Source organism: Musca autumnalis, unplaced genomic scaffold, assembly GCF_047663935.1.
Source record: "Musca autumnalis isolate F117 unplaced genomic scaffold, ASM4766393v1 scaffold_2, whole genome shotgun sequence".
In the NCBI taxonomy this organism is placed as follows: domain Eukaryota; kingdom Metazoa; phylum Arthropoda; class Insecta; order Diptera; family Muscidae; genus Musca; species Musca autumnalis.
Window position 1 is genome coordinate 236,002,258 of NW_027411755.1, and position 15,193 is coordinate 236,017,450.

The window sequence follows — 15,193 nt, forward strand, 5'->3', positions numbered from 1 at the left end:
TGCACATCACAGCGATCATCATATTATGCAGTTATCGAAGAAATGTTTATAAAAAGTAAAACAAAAAAAAAAAAAAAAAACGTACAATAAATTAGTCATCGAAATGTGGGGCTTTTAGAAGAGTGCTTGCCTGCTCGCTTGCCTTCTTAGTATGTGCTGTATGTGGATCCAATCAGTTTTTTACAGATGTCATTCCGTTTGAAATTGAAGATGCATTTTTAATTTGTAAACGATGATGATGATTCGCGTAATAGATACCCAATTGAATTATTGATAAGCTATAAATTTAGAAAATGATATGCGTTTATATCTGCTGCAGTTGATCGGATGGACCGGCCAAAGGGTAGTTCATTTACAGCGAAAATTTTTCTAAATACGTTTTGTGAATAATAAAACATATTTTAATTTAAAGCAGTAGTTTCGTGAAGGTGGAGGGGAATATGAAGAGAATTAACATTTGTTAATATGTAGGGGATGGAAAATACCAAGGAACGGTCCTGATCGTCTTTAACATGGCAAAGCCCAGGATTTATCTTGGTCCCTCTTTCATCTCAAGTGGACACTGACCTCCCCGTGGTGTCACCTGGGGAACTGCCTTTAACATCCGTTAGAGGTAGTGAGCTACCATGTGCCGTGCGTTCATCCATAAGAACGTTAAAAACTAGGGTTTGGGCGTCGGGTTAGTAACCCTGCACTAGAAAAAACAGCCTACTATGAAAAAACGAAAGAAAAGAAAAACAAACCCCTCTAAAGTTGACGAACCCCGCAAACGTTTTAAGGACAGCCTACTATGAAAAAAACGAAAGAAAAGAAAAACAAACCCCTCAAAAGTTGACGACCCCCGCAAACGTTTTAAGGACCATGATCTGCGAATCTGCACCTGGAATGTTCGCACTCTATATAGAGAAGGTGCAGTCTTCGCATTGACAGACGTACTTGAAAAGTACAACGCCGACATTACTGCCATACAGGAAATACGATGGACTGGGAAAGGCGTCACAACAACACCTAAAGGTGACGCACTGTATTATAGCTGCCATGACACAAAGCATGAGTTTGGTTGCGGATTTGTAGTTGGTCGGAGGTTAAAACATCTGGTCTCCAGCTTCACCCCAGTGAATGAAAGACTCGCTACAATTCGATTAAAAGCAAAATTCTTCAACATCAGCTTTATTTGCGCTCATGCTCCCACTGAAGACAAGGACGAACAGACCAAAGATATATTTTACGAGCGCCTAGAAGAAACTTATGACCGTTGCCCTGCCCATGACATTAAAATCATTCTAGGCGATTTTAATGCCAAAATTGGAAAGGAGAATATCTTTGGCCCAACAGTCGGGAAATTCAGTCTCCACAGTGAAACATCTGTTAATTGTATGAGGCTGATAGACTTTGCAGCTGCAAGAAACATGATAGTTAGCAGTATCAGATTTAAGCATCTTGATATTCATAAGGGCACCTGGCTGTCGCCAGATCAAAGAACAAGAAATCAAGTTGATCACATTGTGATAGATGGAAGACATGCATCAAGCGTGTTGGATGTACGATCGTTCCGAGGTGCAAACATAGACTCGGACCACTACCTTGTAGCAGCAAAGGTACGTACCAGATTAAACGTAGCAAACAAAGTGCGAACAGACACAACGCGGAAGTTGGACATCGGTAAGCTGCAATCACAACAGATAGTCACAGTATATTCCACTCAACTGGCCCAACTGCTTAATCAAAGCACTCCTCGTCCCGATAACATAACAGGACAATGGCAAAACATTGCCCACTCCATGCAAACAGCCGCAAAATCAGTACTTGGATACCAGAGACCTCCACCAAGGAATCCATGGTATGACCAGGAGTGTCATGCTGGTACCGAAGAGAAAAATGCGGCATATAGGGCTACTTTACAATCAATAGCAACGCGTAGCGCACGATAGAGGTATCGGGAGAAAAGGAGAGAGGAGAAACGTCTTTTCCGCAGGAAAAAGAGAGAGACGGAAAAGCGGGAGTGTGAACAAATCGAGATGTAGAGGAGACAGAATGAAGTCCGAAAATTCTACCAAAGAGTGAAACATCAAACTGATGGCTTTAGAACTGGCACATCCTCCTGTAGAGACCAGCAAGGTAATCTGGTAACTGATACAGATAGTGTGCTAAGGATATGGAAAGAGCATTTTTCCAAACTGTTGGTATCCAATAGTAGCGAAGTTGACGAAGATACCACAGATCCAATCCCAGAAGATGGTATTGAATGTATACCACCCGGCCAAGATGAGGTAAAGACAACAATAAACCGGCTGAAGAATAATAAGGCAACAGGAGCTGATGGCCTACCAGCCGAGCTGTTTAAAACCGGAGGCGACACGCTGATAAGGTGTATGCATCAGCTAGTTAGCTCCATCTGGCAGGAAGAACGCGTACCCGACGATAGGAACCTGAGCATCCTGTGTCCCGTCCATAAGAAAGGAGATAAGACTTTATGCTCCAACTATAGGGGCATAAGTCTTCTTCCTATCGGACATAAGTCTTCTCAAGATGGTGTCAGGGATATTGTGCGAACGACTAAAGCCCATGGTCAACGAAATAATTGGACCATGCCAATGCGGCTTTAGACCTGGCAAGTCCACCATAGACCAGATATATACCCTGCGGCAAATCCTGGATTACACCCCAGAGATGCAGATCGACACCTACCACCTTTTTGTCTATTATAAAGCAGCCTTCGACAACCCGCTGCGTTCAAAGTTATTCCAAGCAATGTCTGAATTTGGTATCCCTGCAAAGCTCATTCGGCTTTGTAAAATAACTCTAACTGACACAAGATCTTCAGTTAAAATAGGAAAGAACCTCTTCGAAGAGTTTTGTACCAAAAGAAGTTTCAGGCAAGGAGACAGCCTTTCGTGTGATCTCTTCAACATCCTGCTAGAAAAGGTTATACGAGAGGCAAACGTCAAAAGAAGTGGCACAATCTACACCAATAGCCACATGTTACTTGCTTATGCTGATGATATAGACATCATGGGACGATCAGTAAAAGATGTAACCGATACCTTTATGAAGGTCGAAGGAGAATCTGCTAAAGTGGGTCTGGTGGTAAACGGCGAGAAGACCAAGCTGATGGTGTCGACGCCCAATGCGTCCATTGAGATCAGACCAACTGTTGAAGTTGGTTCTAATAATTTTGATGTAGTAAAAAACTTCGTATACCTCGGCACCGACGTAAACACAACTAACGACATCAGTTGTGAAATAAGAAGAAGAATTGTATTGGCCAACAGATGCTACTTTGGCTTAAGTAAGCAATTCAAAAACAAAGCCACAACTCGTCAAACAAAAATAACGCTTTACAAAACACTGATACTACCCGTGCTGATGTATGGTTCCGAAGCCTGGGTACTGGCGCAAGCAGACATGGCAGAGAAAAAATCTTCGAAAGATCTACGGACGAATCTGCGTTGACGATGAATATCGACGTCGCATGAACCACGAGCTGTATCTGCTATACAACGACATCAATATAGTTAAACGTATCGAGATGCAGCGATTGCGTTGCCTAGGCCATATAATAAGAATGAACGATGATGAACCCGCTAAAAAGGCGTATAAATTCGAGATGGCGTTGCACGCAGAATTGGCAGGCCAAAGAATAGATGGCGCAAACAAGTGGATGAAGATATGACAAGGCGCGGTATTCCAAAAAGCGAAGCACGAAACAGAGAGAATTGGAGATCTTTTCTTAGTTCGGTGTATGGAACAAATGTTCTGTAAAGGGCCAGCTTAGTAAGTAAGTAATATGTACATTATCATTACTTTATAGGACTTGACGATAGGACCCGACGCCAAAATTATACAATCATCCGCATATATTACAATCTCTATGCCGTCTGGCGTTTGTCGAATTTTACACATTTAGAAGTTAACCACCTCCTTCCAGTACCTCAGTCTTCACTTGTACTTCTTACTGAACACCAACAATTACTAACATGGGAAGTGATTCCCCCAATCACAATGAACCAGTTAAATTCAATTTTGTTGGGTAATTAATTAATACATTTTTGGAATTACATGACATCCCTATGCTATAATTATTAAGATAATTGTTTAATACAAAGAATTTTTCACTCACCTTAAATGGAATCAAGCTTAACTCTAAACGAGAAAATTAACAAAAAATCATTAAAAATGATATTCGCCCTAAAAAGGCAAAATTTCAAAAAATAAAATTAAGTTAATTACACACGTGCTTATCATCGGACATCAATCATCTATACTTTTGTGGTAGTGGGAATTCTCAAAACAACGTTGACATTTCCATATAATTGTGGGAATATATTCGGAGAGAAAATTTAATTTAATTGTTATAAGTGAGACGAAGTTGTTAATAAGAGGAAATTAAAGAATGAATATTTATATATAATGACTATTATATTTTGTGAAATAATTTTATGATAAAAATGTATCACCAAGAAACGTGGATTTTTAAAGAATATTTTTTCAACGACCAACAGACCACGAAACGTGGATTTGTAAAAATATTTTCGAAAGTGGACTTTTTTAGGAATATTTTTGGACGTGGATTTTTTAAAGAATATTTTTTCAAACACCAACACCAAGAAACGTGGATTTTTTAAAGAATATTTTTTTAAACACCATCACCAAGAAACGTGGATTTTTTAAAGAATATTTTTGAGCACTCATCAGAGCAAGAAACGTGGATTTTTTAAAGAATATTTTTGAGCACTCATCAGAGCAAGAAACGTGGATTTTTTAAAGAATATTTTTGAGCACTCATCAGAGCAAGAAACGTGGAATTTTTAAAGAATATTTTTGAGCACTCATCAGAGCAAGAAACGTGGATTTTTTTAAAGAATATTTTTTGAGGCACCATCAGACCAAGAAACGTGGATTTTTTAAGAATATTTTTTGAGGCACCATCAGACCAAGAAACGTGGATTTTTTAAAGAATATTTTTGAGCACTCATCAGAGCAAGAAACGTGGATTTTTTAAAGAATATTTTTGAGCACTCATCAGAGCAAGAAACGTGGATTTTTTAAAGAATATTTTTGAGCACTCATCAGAGCAAGAAACGTGGATTTTTTAAAGAATATTTTTGAGCACTCATCAGAGCAAGAAACGTGGATTTTTTAAAGAATATTTTTGAGCACTTATCAGAGCAAGAAACGTGGATTTTTTTAAAGAATATTTTTGAGCACTTATCAGAGCAAGAAACGTGGATTTTTTAAAGAATTTTTTAAACAATATTTTTGAACGTGGATTTTTTAAACAATATTTTTGAACGTGGATTTTTTAAACAATATTTTTGAACGTGGATTTTTTAAACAATATTTTTGAACGTGGATTTTTTAAACAATATTTTTGAACGTGGATTTTTTAAACAATATTTTTGAACGTGGATTTTTTAAACAATATTTTTGAACGTGGATTTTTTAAACAATATTTTTGAACGTGGATTTTTTAAACAATATTTTTGAACGTGGATTTTTTAAACAATATTTTTGAACGTGGATTTTTTAAACAATATTTTTGAACGTGGATTTTTAAACAATATTTTTGAACGTGGATTTTTTAAACAATATTTTTGAACGTGGATTTTTTAAAGAATATTGTTGAAGGTCGATTTTTTAAAGAATATTTTTGAACGTGGATTTTTTAAAGAATATTTTTGAACGTGGATTTTTTAAACAATATTTTTGAACGTGGATTTTTTAAACAATATTTTTGAACGTGGATTTTTTAAACAATATTTTTGAACGTGGATTTTTTAAACAATATTTTTGAACGTGGATTTTTTAAACAATATTTTTGAACGTGGATTTTTTAAATATTATTTTTGGATTTTTAATTTCGACGTGGATTTTTTAATGCAGATTTGTAAACGAGGATTATTTTCGTAACACTGTATCACATATATTGTTAAATCACGAACACCAATCAAAAACATAATTAACATACGGCTAAATACATTGTTGCACTCATCCAAACCTCTTTATTGTATTGGTGTGTATCGATGAAAATTCTTCTCTTGAATTGGCCGTATAAACAAACCAAGCGAAATTGTAAATATTTGCGGCGAATTGAAATGCTTGGGCACGACGATAACAAAAAAATATATTTTTTATAAGAGAACCAACATTCATTGTCTTCAAATCAGTCTTTCGCCGACATACACAACGCGTAAATCGTACGTACGGATCTCGATCGTTGGGTGGAATAATTTATTTTTTATATATTCATTGATTTAAATAAAAATATTTGTGTATTTAATAATTAATGAAAATAACTAAAAATTAACCAAAAAAATAATTTATTAAGAGAAGAAAAAATAAAATATTTTAACAAAAAGTGAAGTGCAAAATTATAAAAATTTTAAAGAAAAATTAAATTGAATACAAAATATATTAAAAAACAAAATATTTATATTGCCAATTCATGCCCCTGGTGAATTATTCATGCGGTTGAAATACGTATTTCTGTTGCATATAATTTTCTAAAGTGAAATATATTTACATACCAACCAAAACCACCATTTATGTGAAAGTCCATTCAAACGTCCGACCATACAGAGATATCGAATGAATGTGTCCAGTGCGTGTGTCAAAGAATAATTTTTAAAATATTTCGTTTTCAAGTTGACCACCAACAACCACCACTCAGTTCAAATTACAATTGGCGGTTTCGTGACCAACAAATCGACCGACCGGTGTGTCTTTCTCCTCTGTCACCCGTTACCGCCTTTTCGTACGCATTTCCAAGCCTTTGTTATCCGGCCTGCTTCGTTGTTGCTGCTGCTGTCACGTTCTTGCCTACATTTTGTGTGCCTTGTTTATCCATCAGCTGGCGGTTTGACTGGCTGTCTGGCCAGCCGTTTGCTGTTGCTGCAGTTCCAGAATTCTGAAAAGGTTCTTTGTTTGTCTTTCTTTTACTTTGTTATTATTTTTTAATACCTTTTACAAAAATTGCCTTTTAAAGGGCGGTTGGTTTGTATTTGTTATCTTTGGAAATTTTTGTAAATTCATTGTTTGTTTATAAGCTTGTAAATGTTCTTCGTTCGTTGTGTTATTTGGCTTATATCACCTTGTCAAGAAATTTTTTCTTGGCAATTTGCCAAAAATTACAAAAATAAAAATGTAGCAAACAAGCGAACAACATGAAAAGGAATTGCAGACTGTATAGCTTTGATACTGTATAGGAAACTAATTCAGATGAGGGTGTAATAATTTTAAAGAGTACGTACATAGTTTGTGAAAATTTTTCTGAAGTACTTTGTGCATTGTAAAAAAATTTATGAATGAATATGGGAGTAATAAAAACAATTTTTATTAAAATTTTAAGAGAAAAAATCTAAAAAAAGCTGCTTAAGAGATCAACTTCATCTACATTTGTTTTGTTCTTTAATTAAAACCTACACTTAAAAAAAAAAAAATAAAACATCCACGTTCATTTTAGAAAAAATCCTCATTTATTAAATAAATCCACGTTTTTAAAATATTTTTTAGAAAATCCACGTTTTTAAAATATTTTTTAGAAAATCCACGTTTTTAAAATATTTTTAAAAATCCACGTTTTTAATATACTTTAAAAAATCCACGTTCAAAAATATTCTTTAAAAAATCCACGTTCAAAAATATTCTTTAAAAAATCCACGTTCAAAAATATTCTTTAAAAAATCCACATTCAAAAATATTCGTTAAAAAATCCACGTTCAAAAATATTCTTTAAAACTTAGCCGATAGCCTTAGATGCTAGTGCTATTTTTTATATAACTTTATTGTAATTTTTTATTATAATAAATATTTGAAATAAATAAATAAATAAATATTCTTTAAAAAATCAACGTTCAAAAATATTCTTTAAAAAATCCACGTTCGAAAATATTCTTTAAAAAATCCACGTTCAAAGATATTCTTTAAAAAAATCCAAGTTCAAAAATATTCTTTAAAAAATCCACGTTCGAGAATATTCTTTAAAAAATCCACGTTCAAAGATATTCTTTAAAAAATCCAAGTTCAAAAATATTCTTTAAAAAATCCACGTTTTGTGGTCTGATGATGGTTGAAAAAATATTCTTTAAAAAATCCACGTTTTGTGGTCTGATGGTGGTTGAAAAAATATTCTTTAAAAAATCCACGTTTTGTGGTCTGATGGTGGTTGAAAAAATATTCTTTAAAAAATCCACGTTTTGTGGTCTGATGGTGGTTGAAAAAATGTTCTTCAAAAAATCCACGTTTTCTGGTCTGATGGTAACTGAAAAAATATTCTTTAAAAAATCCACGTTTTGTGGTCTGATGGTGGTTGAAAAAATATTCTTTAAAAAATCCTCGTTTTTTGGTCTGATGGTGGTTGAAAAAATATTCTTAAAAAAATCCTCGTTTTGTGGTCTGATGGTGGTTGAAAAAATATTCTTTAAAAAATCCACGTTTTGTGGTCTGATGGTGGTTGAAAAAATATTCTTAAAAAAATCCTCGTTTTGTGGTCTGATGGTGGTTGAAAAAATATTCTTTAAAAAATCCACGTTTTGTGGTCTGATGGTGGTTGAAAAAATATTCTTTAAAAAATCCACGTTTTGTGGTCTGATGGTGGTTGAAAAAATATTCTTTAAAAAATCCACGTTTTGTGGTCTGATGGTGGTTGAAAAAATATTCTTTAAAAAATCCACGTTTTGTGGTCTGATGGTGCCTCAAAAAAATTCTTTAAAAAAATTCACGTTTGTAGGGCTGTTGATGCCTCAAAAAATATTTTTTAAAAAATCCACGTTTTGTCTCTGATGGTGCCTCAAAAAATATTTTTTAAAAAATCCACGTTTTGTCTCTGATGGTGCCTCAAAAAATATTTTTTAAAAAATCCACGTTTTGCCTCTGATGGCGCCTCAAAAAATATTTTTTAAAAAATCCATGTTTTGTCTCTGATGGTGCCTCAAAAAATATTCTTTAAAAAATCCACGTTTTGTCTCTGATGGTGCCTCAAAAAATATTCTTTAAAAAATCCACGTTTTGTCTCTGATGGTGCCTCAAAAAATATTCTTTAAAAAATCCACGTTTTGTCTCTGATGGTGCCTCAAAAAATATTCTTTAAAAAATCCACGTTTTGTCTCTGATGGTGCCTCAAAAAATATTCTTTAAAAAATCCACGTTTTGTCCCTGATGGTGCCTCAAAAAATATTTTTTAAAAAATCCACGTTTTGTCCCTGATGGTGCCTCAAAAAATATTTTTTAAAAAATCCACGTTTTGTCTCTGATGGTGCCTCAAAAAATATTTTTTAAAAAATCCACGTTTTGTCTCTGATGGTGCCTCAAAAAATATTTTTTAAAAAATCCACGTTTTGCCTCTGATGGCGCCTCAAAAAATATTTTTTAAAAAATCCACGTTTTGTCTCTGATGGTGCCTCAAAAAATATTCTTTAAAAAATCCACGTTTTGTCTCTGATGGTGCCTCAAAAAATATTCTTTAAAAAATCCACGTTTTGTCTCTGATGGTGCCTCAAAAAATATTCTTTAAACAATCCACGTTTTGTCTCTGACGGTGCCTCAAAAAATATTCTTTAAAAAATCCACGTTTTGTCTCTGATGGTGCCTCAAAAAATATTCTTTAAAAAATCCACGTTTTGTCTCTGATGGTGCCTCAAAAAATATTCTTTAAAAAATCCACGTTTTGTCTCTGATGGTGCCTCAAAAAATATTCTTTAAAAAATCCACGTTTTGTCTCTGATGGTGCCTCAAAAAATATTCTTTAAAAAATCCACGTTTTGTCTCTGATGGTGCCTCAAAAAATATTCTTTAAAAAATCCACGTTTTGTCTCTGATGGTGCCTCAAAAAATATTCTTTAAAAAATCCACGTTTTGTCTCTGATGGTGCCTCAAAAAATATTCTTTAAAAAATCCACGTTTTGTCTCTGATGGTGCCTCAAAAAATATTCTTTAAAAAATCCACGTTTTGTCTCTGATGGTGCCTCAAAAAATATTCTTTAAAAAATCCACGTTTTGTCTCTGATGGTGCCTCAAAAAATATTCTTTAAAAAATCCACGTTTTGTCTCTGATGGTGCCTCAAAAAATATTCTTTAAAAAATCCACGTTTTGTCTCTGATGGTGCCTCAAAAAATATTCTTTAAAAAATCCACGTTTTGTCTCTGATGGTGCCTCAAAAAATATTCTTTAAAAAATCCACGTTTTGTCTCTGATGGTGCCTCAAAAAATATTCTTTAAAAAATCCACGTTTTGTCTCTGATGGTGCCTCAAAAAATATTCTTTAAAAAATCCACGTTTTGTCTCTGATGGTGCCTCAAAAAATATTCTTTAAAAAATCCACGTTTTGTCTATGATGGTGCCTCAAAAAATATTCTTTAAAAAATCCACGTTTTGTCTTTGATGGTGCCTCAAAAAATATTCTTTAAAAAATCCACGTTTTGTCTCTGATGGTGCCTCAAAAAATATTCTTTAAAAAATCCACGTTTTGTCTCTGATGGTGCCTCAAAAAATATTCTTTAAAAAATCCACGTTTTGTCTCTGATGGTGCCTCAAAAATATTCTTTAAAAAATCCACGTTTTGTCTCTGATGGTGCCTCAAAAAATATTCTTTAAAAAATCCACGTTTTGTCTCTGATGGTGCCTCAAAAAATATTCTTTAAAAAATCCACGTTTTGTCTCTGATGGTGCCTCAAAAAATATTCTTTAAAAAATCCACGTTTTGTCTCTGATGGTGCCTCAAAAAATATTCTTTAAAAAATCCACGTTTTGTCTCTGATGGTGCCTCAAAAAATATTCTTTAAAAAATCCACGTTTTGTCTCTGATGGTGCCTCAAAAAATATTCTTTAAAAAATCCACGTTTTGTCTCTGATGGTGCCTCAAAAAATATTCTTTAAAAAATCCACGTTTTGTCTCTGATGGTGCCTCAAAAAATATTCTTTAAAAAATCCACGTTTTGTCTCTGATGGTGCCTCAAAAAATATTCTTTAAAAAATCCACGTTTTGTCTCTGATGGTGCCTCAAAAAATATTCTTTAAAAAATCCACGTTTTGTCTCTGATGGTGCCTCAAAAAATATTCTTTAAAAAATCCACGTTTTGTCTCTGATGGTGCCTCAAAAAATATTCTTTAAAAAATCCACGTTTTGTCTCTGATGGTGCCTCAAAAAATATTCTTTAAAAAATCCACGTTTTGTCTCTGATGGTGCCTCAAAAAATATTCTTTAAAAAATCCACGTTTTGTCTCTGATGGTGCCTCAAAAAATATTCTTTAAAAAATCCACGTTTTGTCTCTGATGGTGCCTCAAAAAATATTCTTTAAAAAATCCACGTTTTGTCTCTGATGGTGCCTCAAAAAATATTCTTTAAAAAATCCACGTTTTGTCTCTGATGGTGCCTCAAAAAATATTCTTTAAAAAATCCACGTTTTGTCTCTGATGGTGCCTCAAAAAATATTCTTTAAAAAATCCACGTTTTGTCTCTGATGGTGCCTCAAAAAATATTCTTTAAAAAATCCACGTTTTGTCTCTGATGGTGCCTCAAAAAATATTCTTTAAAAAATCCACGTTTTGTCTCTGATGGTGCCTCAAAAAATATTCTTTAAAAAATCCACGTTTTGTCTCTGATGGTGCCTCAAAAAATATTCTTTAAAAAATCCACGTTTTGTCTCTGATGGTGCCTCAAAAAATATTCTTTAAAAAATCCACGTTTTGTCTCTGATGGTGCCTCAAAAAATATTCTTTAAAAAATCCACGTTTTGTCTCTGATGGTGCCTCAAAAAATATTCTTTAAAAAATCCACGTTTTGTCTCTGATGGTGCCTCAAAAAATATTCTTTAAAAAATCCACGTTTTGTCTCTGATGGTGCCTCAAAAAATATTCTTTAAAAAATCCACGTTTTGTCTCTGATGGTGCCTCAAAAAATATTCTTTAAAAAATCCACGTTTTGTCTCTGATGGTGCCTCAAAAAATATTCTTTAAAAAATCCACGTTTTGTCTCTGATGGTGCCTCAAAAAATATTCTTTAAAAAATCCACGTTTTGTCTCTGATGGTGCCTCAAAAAATATTCTTTAAAAAATCCACGTTTTGTCTCTGATGGTGCCTCAAAAAATATTCTTTAAAAAATCCACGTTTTGTCTCTGATGGTGCCTCAAAAAATATTCTTTAAAAAATCCACGTTTTGTCTCTGATGGTGCCTCAAAAAATATTCTTTAAAAAATCCACGTTTTGTCTCTGATGGTGCCTCAAAAAATATTCTTTAAAAAATCCACGTTTTGTCTCTGATGGTGCCTCAAAAAATATTCTTTAAAAAATCCACGTTTTGTCTCTGATGGTGCCTCAAAAAATATTCTTTAAAAAATCCACGTTTTGTCTCTGATGGTGCCTCAAAAAATATTCTTTAAAAAATCCACGTTTTGTCTCTGATGGTGCCTCAAAAAATATTCTTTAAAAAATCCACGTTTTGTCTCTGATGGTGCCTCAAAAAATATTCTTTAAAAAATCCACGTTTTGTCTCTGATGGTGCCTCAAAAAATATTCTTTAAAAAATCCACGTTTTGTCTCTGATGGTGCCTCAAAAAATATTCTTTAAAAAATCCACGTTTTGTCTCTGATGGTGCCTCAAAAAATATTCTTTAAAAAATCCACGTTTTGTCTCTGATGGTGCCTCAAAAAATATTCTTTAAAAAATCCACGTTTTGTCTCTGATGGTGCCTCAAAAAATATTCTTTAAAAAATCCACGTTTTGTCTCTGATGGTGCCTCAAAAAATATTCTTTAAAAAATCCACGTTTTGTCTCTGATGGTGCCTCAAAAAATATTCTTTAAAAAATCCACGTTTTGTCTCTGATGGTGCCTCAAAAAATATTCTTTAAAAAATCCACGTTTTGTCTCTGATGGTGCCTCAAAAAATATTCTTTAAAAAATCCACGTTTTGTCTCTGATGGTGCCTCAAAAAATATTCTTTAAAAAATCCACGTTTTGTCTCTGATGGTGCCTCAAAAAATATTCTTTAAAAAATCCACGTTTTGTCTCTGATGGTGCCTCAAAAAATATTCTTTAAAAAATCCACGTTTTGTCTCTGATGGTGCCTCAAAAAATATTCTTTAAAAAATCCACGTTTTGTCTCTGATGGTGCCTCAAAAAATATTCTTTAAAAAATCCACGTTTTGTCTCTGATGGTGCCTCAAAAAATATTCTTTAAAAAATCCACGTTTTGTCTCTGATGGTGCCTCAAAAAATATTCTTTAAAAAATCCACGTTTTGTCTCTGATGGTGCCTCAAAAAATATTCTTTAAAAAATCCACGTTTTGTCTCTGATGGTGCCTCAAAAAATATTCTTTAAAAAATCCACGTTTTGTCTCTGATGGTGCCTCAAAAAATATTCTTTAAAAAATCCACGTTTTGTCTCTGATGGTGCCTCAAAAAATATTCTTTAAAAAATCCACGTTTTGTCTCTGATGGTGCCTCAAAAAATATTCTTTAAAAAATCCACGTTTTGTCTCTGATGGTGCCTCAAAAAATATTCTTTAAAAAATCCACGTTTTGTCTCTGATGGTGCCTCAAAAAATATTCTTTAAAAAATCCACGTTTTGTCTCTGATGGTGCCTCAAAAAATATTCTTTAAAAAATCCACGTTTTGTCTCTGATGGTGCCTCAAAAAATATTCTTTAAAAAATCCACGTTTTGTCTCTGATGGTGCCTCAAAAAATATTCTTTAAAAAATCCACGTTTTGTCTCTGATGGTGCCTCAAAAAATATTCTTTAAAAAATCCACGTTTTGTCTCTGATGGTGCCTCAAAAAATATTCTTTAAAAAATCCACGTTTTGTCTCTGATGGTGCCTCAAAAAATATTCTTTAAAAAATCCACGTTTTGTCTCTGATGGTGCCTCAAAAAATATTCTTTAAAAAATCCACGTTTTGTCTCTGATGGTGCCTCAAAAAATATTCTTTAAAAAATCCACGTTTTGTCTCTGATGGTGCCTCAAAAAATATTCTTTAAAAAATCCACGTTTTGTCTCTGATGGTGCCTCAAAAAATATTCTTTAAAAAATCCACGTTTTGTCTCTGATGGTGCCTCAAAAAATATTCTTTAAAAAATCCACGTTTTGTCTCTGATGGTGCCTCAAAAAATATTCTTTAAAAAATCCACGTTTTGTCTCTGATGGTGCCTCAAAAAATATTCTTTAAAAAATCCACGTTTTGTCTCTGATGGGGCCTCAAAAAATATTCTTTAAAAAATCCACGTTTTGTCTCTGATAGTGCCTCAAAAAATATTCTTTAAAAAATCCACGTTTTGTCTCTGATGGTGCCTCAAAAAATATTCTTAAAAAAATCCACGTTTTGTCTCTGATGGTGCCTCAAAAAATATTCTTTAAAAAATCCACGTTTGTAGGGCTGTTGATGCCTCAAAAAATATTCTTTTAAAAAATCCACGTTTGTAGGGCTGTTGATGCCTCAAAAAATATTCTTTAAAAAATCCACGTTTGTAGGGCTGTTGATGCCTCAAAAAATATTCTTTAAAAAAATCCACGTTTGTAGGGCTGTTGATGCCTCAAAAAATATTCTTTAAAAAATCCACGTTTGTAGGGCTGTTGATGCCTCACAAAATATTCTTTAAAAAATCCACGTTTGTAGGGCTGTTGATGCCTCAAAAAATATTCTTTAAAAAATCCACGTTTGTAGGGCTGTTGATGCCTCAAAAAATATTCTTTAAAAAATCCACGTTTGTAGGGCTGCTGATGCCTCACAAAATATTCTTTAAAAAATCCACGTTTGTAGGGCTGTTGATGCCTCAAAAAATATTCTTTAAAAAATCCACGTTTGTAGGGCTGTTGATGCCTCAAAAAATATTCTTTAAAAAATCCACGTTTGTAGGGCTGTTGATGCCTCAAAAAATATTCTTTAAAAAATCCACGTTTGTAGGGCTGTTGATGCCTCAAAAAATATTCTTTAAAAAATCCACGTTTGTAGGGCTGTTGATGCCTCAAAAAATATTCTTTAAAAAATCCACGTTTGTAGGGCTGTTGATGCCTCAAAAAATATTCTTTAAAAAATCCACGTTTGTAGGGCTGTTGATGCCTCAAAAAATATTCTTTAAAAAATCCACGTTTGTAGGGCTGTTGATGCCTCAAAAAATATTCTTTAAAAAATCCACGTTTGTAGGGCTGTTGATGCCTCAAAAAATATTCTTTAAAAAAATCCACGGCTGTTGATGCCT

The 15,193-nt window shown here is 33.5% G+C and overlaps 1 protein-coding gene across 2 annotated transcripts in view; it reads left to right on the forward strand.

Moving 5' to 3' along the window:
• Positions 1–15,193, forward strand: part of LOC141395364 (ATP-binding cassette sub-family G member 4) — a 131,751-nt gene that overhangs the window by 15,065 nt on the left and 101,493 nt on the right. Inside the window, exon 1 of one of the 2 annotated variants that reach the window (XM_073971053.1) lies at positions 6,134–6,915. The exons of the other annotated variant lie outside the window; for it this stretch is intronic. The gene's annotated coding sequence lies outside the window, so the exon portion shown is untranslated. Of the gene's footprint in view, positions 1–6,133; positions 6,916–15,193 lie in introns of those variants that run through there. 2 annotated transcript variants of the gene reach the window in all.